The sequence below is a fragment of the Zingiber officinale genome, chromosome 4A, assembly GCF_018446385.1.
Source record: "Zingiber officinale cultivar Zhangliang chromosome 4A, Zo_v1.1, whole genome shotgun sequence".
Classification (NCBI taxonomy): Eukaryota; Viridiplantae; Streptophyta; class Magnoliopsida; order Zingiberales; family Zingiberaceae; genus Zingiber; species Zingiber officinale.
This window is the reverse complement of record NC_055992.1, coordinates 145961552-145972107: the sequence shown is the minus strand read 5'-3', so window position 1 is coordinate 145972107 and position 10556 is coordinate 145961552. Positions and strand designations below refer to the sequence as shown.

General features: G+C 38.0%; 1 non-coding gene across 1 annotated transcript; it reads left to right on the top strand.

The window, feature by feature from the left end:
- The first annotated feature begins 10332 nt into the window (after nucleotides 1-10332).
- On the top strand, nucleotides 10333-10438 carry LOC121973891. The gene has a single exon (XR_006109800.1). It is a non-coding gene; the product is annotated as a small nucleolar RNA R71 (small nucleolar RNA).
- Nucleotides 10439-10556: the final 118 nt, after the last annotated feature.

Below are 10556 nucleotides of genomic sequence, written 5' to 3'. Positions count from 1 at the left end.
AAGTGAGATAGCACCAGGTTTCTTGTCATAAGCACAGGTGAAGTGTATGGTGATCCCCTCCAACATCCACAAGTTGAGATCGACTGGGGCAATGTTAATCCAACACTCATTTTCCTCAACCACTTTGGTGAATTTTCTCTTCACTTGTTTGCCTATTGAAAATTGATGTCTTGGACGGAATGCTTTCTTGCATTTCTGTGTTCGGAGTTGCTATGAAGAAGGTAAGCTGCGATGCAACTAATATTTTTTTTTGAAGGTTCTTATCTAGGATGTTGAATTGCAACCCAATAGCCATCCTATGTTGGGAGCTAATGGATCCTGTCCAGATTTGGTTAGTCAATAGTCAAAAGACAATTATTTCATGGATACATATGGATGTTCATCTTAATAAAAAGGTTACATATTTCAGATATTGACAGAACATTAACTGAATGTGGAATTTGCACTGGTTGTGTCCTAATGAGCCTTTTGTGCTTTCTAGAGGTCCTTACTTGTCTCTTTAAGAATTTGCATAGGTTGATACAAACAAATCTTAATGAAGTATTTATGTCTATACGTCATAATATATGGACACTTTTTTAGTTTCATCTTATTCTATTTTACTTTTTTTTTCTAATAACATACTCTTTGATGCAAGGTCGAGAAAGCTCATACTACCGACCTTCATTGTGTGGACTGGAACCCCCATAATCAAAATCTTATTTTGACTACGTATATTCTTGATGTTTATTTGTTCCCATTCTATAACCTCTGCTGGTTCTTAGGCAGTATTTTGTTACTTTCTCCTATAAACATGATGTCTTGAGTTTGTGAGTCAGTGATTATATACAACCTTAGCATTTCTTTATCTATGATCATATTTTTTTCTCAGGTTTGTTGATAAGTCTGTGCATATGTTTGATCAATGTAACCTAACTTCTGGTGGTGTTGGTGCACCAGTACACAAACTTGATGGTCACAAGGCTGCTGTTCTCTATGTTCAGGCATGCTATATATATTACTATATTATTAGCATTGGAATACTTCTGTTTACTACTGCTATAACTTACTGTCCTTTTGACTTTATTCCAGTGGTTTCTTGACAAAGCATCAATTTTTAGAAGACCTGCTGAGGATGACTTCCTCAATATATGGGATTATGAAGGTATTTGTTTATCTATAATGAAGGTTTTGGAAAGTCATTTTCTCATATATTTTTTTGAGGCGAGTCTTTAAAGACAATAGAGGACCACACTCGTCTTCTGTCCATGTGATGATACCATTCATGCTCAACACTAAAGGCATTTTTTTTGGTGAAATAAGAATCACTGCAATCTTCCATCGCCTCCATTATCGGGGTTGTTAATTTTAATATAATTAACCTTTATCATGTTAATCGTGATGTGTTTGTCTTAATTATTTGGGCTTAACTATATGGATCTTATCTTTCCATTGAGCTATATGCAATATTTTATCACTAGGAATATTGAAATTAATTGATATTAGCTCTGAGTGTACAGCCTACATTAACTTTTTTGGATTTTTCAGGTTAAATTATTTATATCCTATCAAAAAATTTATGAGGAGATAAATAAACAAATTTTACATTCCAACTTTTGACAAAATCTATACTGACAATTTTGTTTCCACAAATGGAATTAGGACAGTATATTTCACTATATGCCCACATCAGGCTACATCAAAAGTTCATAAGTACTTGTTTGTGTTCTTGATTTAATGGGGGTTTTAATGCATTAGTGAATATAGTTTTTTTCCATTAGATATTGTCCTTTCTGATACTTTGGCTTTCATATGCCTTCTCTACACCTGTCAACATCCACACTTCTAATCAAAACTTGACACTCTTAATTTGATAGCATGTAAACGTTTGCAAAAAACACCCTATTGGACACAGATCGACACCCATACTGGATGGATACTCTTACTATGATCCAAGTAAATTCTCACAATACAAAAAGCATTAGATGTTTTGTTTCACAAGAGTGAAAACTAGTTGCTTCTACTTAATATGTACATGGTTTATGCATATGGCTTAGGTGAAAAGGAGAAAAGAACCCACACAAATTGGGATGAATTTATCTCTGACATAGCATGTACAGTAGCTTAGGGATGACCTTAAGCAATTCACACAACATAAAACACATGAATTAAACAACCCATATTAATTGACCTACATCCCATTAAAGAAAATTTATATGTTGACTTAAGCAATCCTTATGCAACCATTAATGAGTGTAGCATTCTCTCATTTCATAAGCTTATATGGTTGCTTTATTTGCCTAAAATAAGTGGCATCACTTTGCTTTATGATCTGGAGATTTGTTTAACTCCTATAATCCTTAAGCAACTTTAATGAGTGTAGCATTCTCTCATTCCATAAGCTTATATGGTTGCTTCTTCAAATAATTTATTATGTTGATTGTTGGTGCAGCGGAGACCGGCAAGAGGGGGGGGGGGGTGAATTGCTGAAAACAAGAGAACAAAAACTACCCTCCTCGGATTTCAACTCAGAAATAAAATCAGCAAAGTAATAGCAACTAAATTAATGAAACAGAAAAAGAAACAGAACAGACTCAGAGATTTAACCTGGTTACAACCAAGGAGGTTGTTAATCCAGGACAGTAGAAAAAGCACAATAAGAAAATCTCCTTCTCTGAAGGCGGAGAAGCCTTTTACACTTTGGAAGCTCACTAGTTGCTTAGGAATTGCTTACAGATTGGATGCTTGAGTTGTTGTTGAATTCCTAGCTCCAGGGGCCTTTATATAGGCCCTGGAAATCTTATCCCGAGAGTCCAAGGCGCCTCCAACAGGGTTCAAGGCGCCTCCAACTCGATCTGCGGATAAAACTTTATCCAGCAACGTTCTCAAGGCCTGCTCAAGGCGCCTTGAGCAGGCTTGAAGGCGCTTAAGGCGCCTTCAAGCTTGTTTAAGGCGCCTTCAAGCTACAGTAACTTCTGCTACAGTAACTTTCTGCTACAGTAATTTCCCGCTTCTTTTGACTCTTTTTCTTCTTCTCTTTGGCTTCCGAAGCTCCGTTCTTTTGGGTGATTGCGGCCAACCGGAATAGGGCTCACCCGAACCCAATTCCCGGCCTTCTCCTCGAGCAGCCTTCCGTCCCGGCTTAACGTCCCTCGAACGCCGCGCACGCTCTTCACGCCCACCGGAGTACTCTTCCGCAGCTCTCTCGTCCTTCGGATGCACCAAGCCCGTCGGCTCCCTTCCCGTGCCGTCCTTCTCGCTAGCTGCATCTTCCGCTCGACTTCCTGTGCTCCTAAGCTCCTGCACACTCAGACACAGGGATCAAACACAGCAGGACCTAACTAACTTGGTTGATCACATCAAAACTATCACGGGGTCCAACAATCTCCCCCTTTTTGATGTGCATCAACCCAAGTTCAAGTTAGGATTTAAAATAGACATAAAGAATAATTTTAAAGAAAAAATTACTAAACTAACAAGTTAAGCATAATTTTTGCAATTAGTAAAATTGTAACTTTTTATAAAAATAATGACAGAAATTTTAAATAATAACAGAAATTTTAAAATTTTCTAACTCCCCCTAAACTTGTACTTTTCTCTCCCCCTTTGATCACAGCAAAAATGGGGTTAATAGAAAAAAAATCCCAAAACAAAAACAAAAAAAATTCTAAGTCAAAATGAATTTTTCCAAACAAAGAAAAATTCTAACTCAAATTTTTGAATTTTTAGAAAAAAAAAATTTCTACGTCAAAAAAAATTTTCTAAGTCAAATTTAAATTTTTGAATTTTCACAATCTGACTTTTTAGAATTATGAAAAGATTTAAAAACTTTTAAAGCATTATTTAATTCTAGTTTAATGCTTTTTCAGAAAGTTAATTAAACATTTTCTTTCAATATTTTAGCTTCCAGGTCGTGGCGAGGCACTAGGCCTTCTTGGTTATTGGAGCAACAACCACTTCCTTAGACAAAGCTTCCATAAAGAATTTAATATTTAATTTTCTCACTGTAAGCTTTTAATTTTTGAAAGATTAATTAAGTACAGATTTTGGAACCCAATAGAGGTTCCTTCCTACAAGATTATTCAAAAATCTAGGGGGTACATAGTTTCTTGGTATTTTCCTAAGTTGACCTTGATGCTTCCTTATATACCAATTTAATTTGCCATAACTTCTTAATTTTGAATTTGGAAATTGATTTAAGCATGCAGCAGATTTAAGTTTTTCAATTTCTAATTTTAATTTATCATTTTCTGATTTTACATTATCATACATTTCAAGTGGACATGCTTTTGCTAATTTCATTTTTAATTCTTTATTTTCTTTTTCTACTTCGAATAAGTCTTTAGAAAGCGATTTAATAAATCGAAAAGACTGAGAGGGGGTTAGATTGCGTACCTTACTTACCTGATCTGGTGACGCTCCCCCTTCACTGCTGCTTTCTTCTTCTGATGTTCCTCCCCCTTCGTCGATGCTCATCTCTGAGCTGGACGTTTCTTCTTGCTGATGGTTGGCCATCAGTGCTAGTCCCGAGAATTCTTCGACTTCCGATTCGGAGGATGACGAATCTGACCAAGTAGCCTTCAGATTCTTGTGCTTGGAGGGTTCTGGTTTCTTGTATTTTGGCTTTTCCTTTTCTTTCTCCTTTCTCTTCAATTTTGGGCAGTCCTCCTTGATGTGCCCTTCTTCGTTGCAGTTGTAGCAACGAACTGTCCTCTTCTTTCGGTGATGCCTCTGCGATTTAAATTTATTAGAATTGAAAAATTTATTGAAGCGTCTTACCAGTAGTGCCGCTTCGAATTCGTCGACTGAGGCTTCGGAGTCAGAACTGTTCATCTTTGCCTTTAAGGCAATGTTCTGACTTGTCTTCTCTGCTCCGTTGGGTTCTGAAACTCGAGACTCGTGAAGTTCGAAAGTGAAAAATAATTGTTCTAACGTACTTACCTCTAGGTCCTTAGAGATGTAATACGCATCTACTAAGGAGGCCCACTCTGGAGTTCTGGGGAAGGCGTTGAGCGCGTACCGGATTGAGTCCCGGTTGGTTACCTCTTCTCCAAGGTTTGTTAGTTGCGTTATCAGCTCCTTGATTCTCGCTTGGAGTTGCGCTACCTTCTCGCCTTGGTTCATCCGGAGGTTCGTTAACTGGTTCCGGAGGATATCGCGCTTCGCCAGCTTCGCTTCGGAAGTACCTTCGTGAAGCTCCAGGAATTTTTCCCAGAGATCTTTCGCGGAGTCGTAGCTTCCAATCCGATTTACCTCTTGCGGCGGTAGAACGCTGAGTAGGTGGAACTCAGCTTTTCCGTTGGCGACGAAATCTGCTTGCTCCTTTTTCGTCCAGGTATTTTCCTCCTTATCTTTTGGAACTGCATAACCATATTTCATTATCAAAAGAATATCAAATTCGGTTTTAAAAAATACCTCCATTTTACTCTTCCACGTCGTGAAGTCTCTGTCGAATTTCGAGGGATGGATGTTCGCTCCGGCCATCGTCTTGATCGTAGTGCTTCAGTTGGCGGTTAGTCCTTCTGAGGCGATCAGGCTCTGATACCACTTGTTGGTACAGCGGAGACCGGCAAGAGGGGGGTGAATTGCTGAAAACAAGAGAACAAAAACTACCCTCCTCGGATTTCAACTCAGAAATAAAATCAGCAAAGTAATAGCAACTAAATTAATGAAACAGAAAAAGAAACAGAACAGATTCAGAGATTTAACCTGGTTACAACCAAGGAGGTTGTTAATCCAGGACAGTAGAAAAAGCGCAATAAGAAAATCTCCTTCTCTGAAGGCAGAGAAGCCTTTTTGTTACGCTCCGCAAGTGTACGGAAATGTCGCAAGTAATATAAAAGATTATCGTATCCACAGGGACTGGAATAAGCACTAGAAATGCCTCAATGCGAATTAGCTAAACAACTATCCAATCATTTCAAAAGCAAAGTAAAGGTAAACAAATCTAGTCTTAAAGATCAACAAACAAGAGTCTAGTGTTTTGGGTTATGATAAAGGGAGATTCTAGGAGTTTCGGTTTCTTTGTAAGATTTCTTGAATGTAAATGGTTCACCAATTCTTATCCCTCAATTGCCAAACATGTAGAAAGTTGCCGGTCCCTCTTGCAATAGACAACCGGCTAAGGACTGAGAAATGTATCTAAATAGGATTAATTAGACATGTACCTATGTTGTCCTTACACAGAAGTGCACCTATTACTATGCCTTCCTCGGATATCAACGTAGAAGCCCACGACTCATTAATCTATCAAGATACAAGCAGCTAGTCATAAAATCCATCCTACTCTCTTGAATATCCCTATTTCCTCTTCAAGATTATCTCTCAAACGTCCTTACACGGGCTTGCACCTGTCACGTGGATCCCTCGGATGATCGAGTGAGAGTTTATCTTTACAAAGTCCACAAGAAATCCAAACAATCAATCAAGAATGAGAATTAAGCACAAATCACCATTAATCATTCAAGATCTAATTGATACAAGCAAGTCAATGTCATTGAAACAAGAAAATGGCAAATCCATTAGAGATTACATCAATCCATCATACAAATACTCCCTTAATCCTAGAATACAAGATCTACTCCATGAATCGAGGAAGAAAACCCGAAGAAATAGAGATTACAAGCATTCCTTGAATCCCCAATCCAAGAAAACAAGAAGAGGGGGAAAGAGAAAACTTATCTACGAAGAAGCTTTGTCTTCGGATCCAATCCTCGCTCCGGAGTCGAAATCGTCGAGATCTCCCTTAGAATCGCCCAGAAATCCTCCCAAGAATGGGAGGAAACCACCAAATCTTGCTTTCTCCCAAAGGGGGAGAGATCCCCTTTCAATTCATGAAGAAGGGTTTAAATAGAGGAGGGAATCGGGCGCCACACGGCCCCGTGACACGGCCGTGTGAGATTCACACGGCCATGTCCAGTTCCCTCTCTGCCAAAGCTGCAGTGTGTGACTCCACACGAACCTTCGCTCTCTGGAAATGCTACAGTGTGGTGCACTGCTGGTCTCTGGAAATCTCACTGGCCGTGTGGTGCACCGCAACCGCTTGGTCTCTGGAAATCTCACAGTAGATGTAAGGCTTCTGCTCTGGTTGGCTTCAAATCTTGACACGGTCGTGCGGTTCACACAGCCATGTCATCTTTCTCTGTTGGTGCCAAACTCCACACGGCCCGAGCTCCAGTGCAGGTCCGTGTGAGGTACACTGCCCGGTGCTTTCTCCCTTCGTTTCCTCCAATGCATGCCCAAAGATGTAGATTCTTCACCAAATCGACTCCTGTGTACAAAAATGCACAAAAAGCAGATCTCCGAACCAAAAGAGTAAATATGCTAAAAGGAAAGCTGGAAGTATAAAATGCATAGATCAAGCATGCTCAAAGTATGTAAATGTGCGTAAAAACATGCATAAAAGAGTATATAATCTACGCACATCACACCCCCAGACTTAAACCTTTGCTTGTCCTCAAGCAAAATGTTGCAGTCTAAATTCATATGTTCTACAACACATTCATAAAACCCAGTGCACTTTCCTAACTCTATCAAAAAGTTTCATTAACAAGCTTGATCATGGAAACAAGTAAAGTATGGTTCAAGCATAAGAATCTTGTGCGCAGTGTAAAAGTAACTCAACACCCTTCAAGTTTCAATCCATGTCCTAGTCAAGTCGTCATCAAATTTGAATTCCTAATGTTTCCAGTGAAAGACAAGTAACCAGTGATAGGCACTTACTCACCATTCACTTGGTTCATATTTCTCAACTAACCCAAGGTCTCAAAGGTGTGCTCAATCTCAAGGGAAGCTAAGCAGTCATTTCCCCAGTAACCTAACTCGGTCTCAAAGGGGTGACTTGCTAGATTCCACTCATGACAACTGTTTTTTATATCCCTTATTGTTCATTTTTTTTTATAAGTGTTTGCATTGTGCAAAACTTATTCACAAATGTACTTTTAGCACACATGTTGGGATATTTTGATTTTTCCAAATGAGCTTTAATGATTTGAGCCTCATCCAGTAACCAAAATGAAAGTTGAGAGATCACCATGGAAACCAAGTACTAAGCAAACAAGATGAATCATGACTATTTCAATGACATCAACTATTCAAGCATCAAGCACAAGTGTAGTGAAGATAAAATCCTTAAGGTTGAACCAAAACTAAAACTCATCACCATAAGATTCTTAGCTTATTAATGCTTCCCAAGATAGAAAAAAAAGAACTACACAAAGTTTACTAGTAGCATCATGCGAACATCATGAATCGAGACAATAATCGTGCTAACATTTCACTTGAATCCAAGAAAGCATATAAGTGAAGATTTGATGTTCTCAAAATTTTTTTTGCCATGATTATTTCAAAAACAAGCAAAATAAAGCAACAAGCAAAGAAAATAAGAACCAACATGAAAAACTACTCAAAAACTAAAAACTGAAAACCAAACTAAACAATACATGACACCCCCCCAGACTTAAACTTTTCATCGTCCCGATGAAATCAGTATGGTGGAGGAGGTTTTAAGAGAAGTTACCAAGTGATGAGCTCCAAATGGTTGACATTCATGTTTTTTTTTTAAAGATACTCCTCCATCTAATACTCACATTCCTCCACAACTTTGAATTCTACAAAAATAAGATAGACAAGAAAAATTAAGTAGAGGATACATGTTCAGAAATGAAACTAGAAAGAACTAAAGACATGAATGAAAACAAGGAAAATGAACTTGGGTTGCCTCCCAAGAAGCGCTTGTTTAAGGTCATTAGCTCGACCACCTCATTAGATTCATCTAAATCTTGCTCTTGGAGGGGTAAGATATTTTAGAACCTTCTTACCAAGGGTTCTTATTATGGAGAGAGCTTTAAACATTGGCATTAAAAATTGAAGTAACGCTCTCTCCATCTTCGTCTTCTTGGAAATTTTTTCAGGTGGTCGAAGACGGTTCAGATTGAGCTTCCAATTATTGGCCCATGTGAAATCTGCACATCCAAAAGAAAAACAAATCTCCCACAAGCATGTTATATAGTATAGAGCTAGAATCATATCAAGATAAGATGAATAAGTAATAAAAACTGAATCACATCCAACAAAGTCAATTATAGGTACCTTCATAAAGTTTTCCAAAAGATCACAAGAAATACTAACCTTACTTTGTTGAGAAATACCTGAAATTTCTAAACATGTAGATGTGACTTCCTCTGAATCAAATGATGGTTCTGGCTCTAGCTTAGGTGTTGATGATATCAATGATGGTGATTCTCGAGACTCTACTATCTCTGTATAAGTCCCTACACATTGTTCCACAACATGATCAATTCTTAAAACCTCTAAGGGTTGTCTTGACAAAGGTGGTGATCCTTGAGATGCTGCTTCCACAACACAGCTCCCTACACATTCTTCCATATCATCATCATCAACACATACATCAAAAAATAAACCAACATCTATGTCCTCAATAGGAGAATCAATAACAAGAGGATCAATAACTTCACTTGCAGTTTTAAGTTGATCTACCACATCACATTCATCATCTGAAAATTCGATGTCACTATAACACCTTATAAAATTTTGAGATAGATCTGAAAACTTATTTACCACTACATTATCAATAAAATCCTCATCTGAAAAATCTTCATCTTCATATATATTCAAAAATCTACACTCAACCATATTAGTGTCACAGGATTTGCCGAAGTCTTTATTTTCATTGACCCCCACTAACCTTTGTGGAAAAGGAACCCTTAGTGAAGGTCCTGGGAAAGACTGAACTCCCTTTTTCCCAAATTCCCTTTGAGCTTTTGGAGGAGGTCCAACTTGCTTATCTAATGTTGGTGTGATTAATCGTTGAGGGAAAGGTACTTCTGGCCTTTGGGAACTTCCTAGATAAATGGAATTGAGTTCTTGTGATCTTCTATTATTCTTCTCCTCAATTCTAAACATGTCATTCTTCAGTTCTTCATGATTTTGCCACTTCTCAACCCCACATCATCACACTTTTCATTGGATCTTGACTGTGTAGGAGGGGGATCTTCTTTAAACCATTTTGAAACAATACTATCAAGCTTTGCCCCCAAATGTTTGAACTCCTCACTCTGTGACTTGTGAATTTCAACATTTTTAGGTGGTTGAATTTCATTTTGTTTGACAGACTCTCTTACATTTCTAGCTTGCACTTTTTGAATATCTGAGGGAAATTCCATCCAACTTTTGTTCGACCATTCATGGAGGTTCAATGTCACTTGATCAATTAACGAATAAGCTTCATCTACACTTTTGTCCATAAAAGAACCTCCAGCTGATGAATCCAATAAAGTCTTGTCTGAGAAAGAAATTCCCCCATAGAATATGTGCAAAATCAACCATTTTTCAAAACCATGATGAGGGCACTATCTTTGAAGACTCTTGAATCTATCCCATGCTTCAAATAATGATTCTCCATATGCCTGAGAAAAATTTGTTATGCAATTCCTCATATACACCGTTCTACTTGGAGGGAAAAAATGATTCAGAAATTGCTTCTCCAATTGTTCCCAACTTGTGATGCTTTGAGGACGGAGAGAATATAGCCAAGTCCTTGCTTTATCCTTGATCTA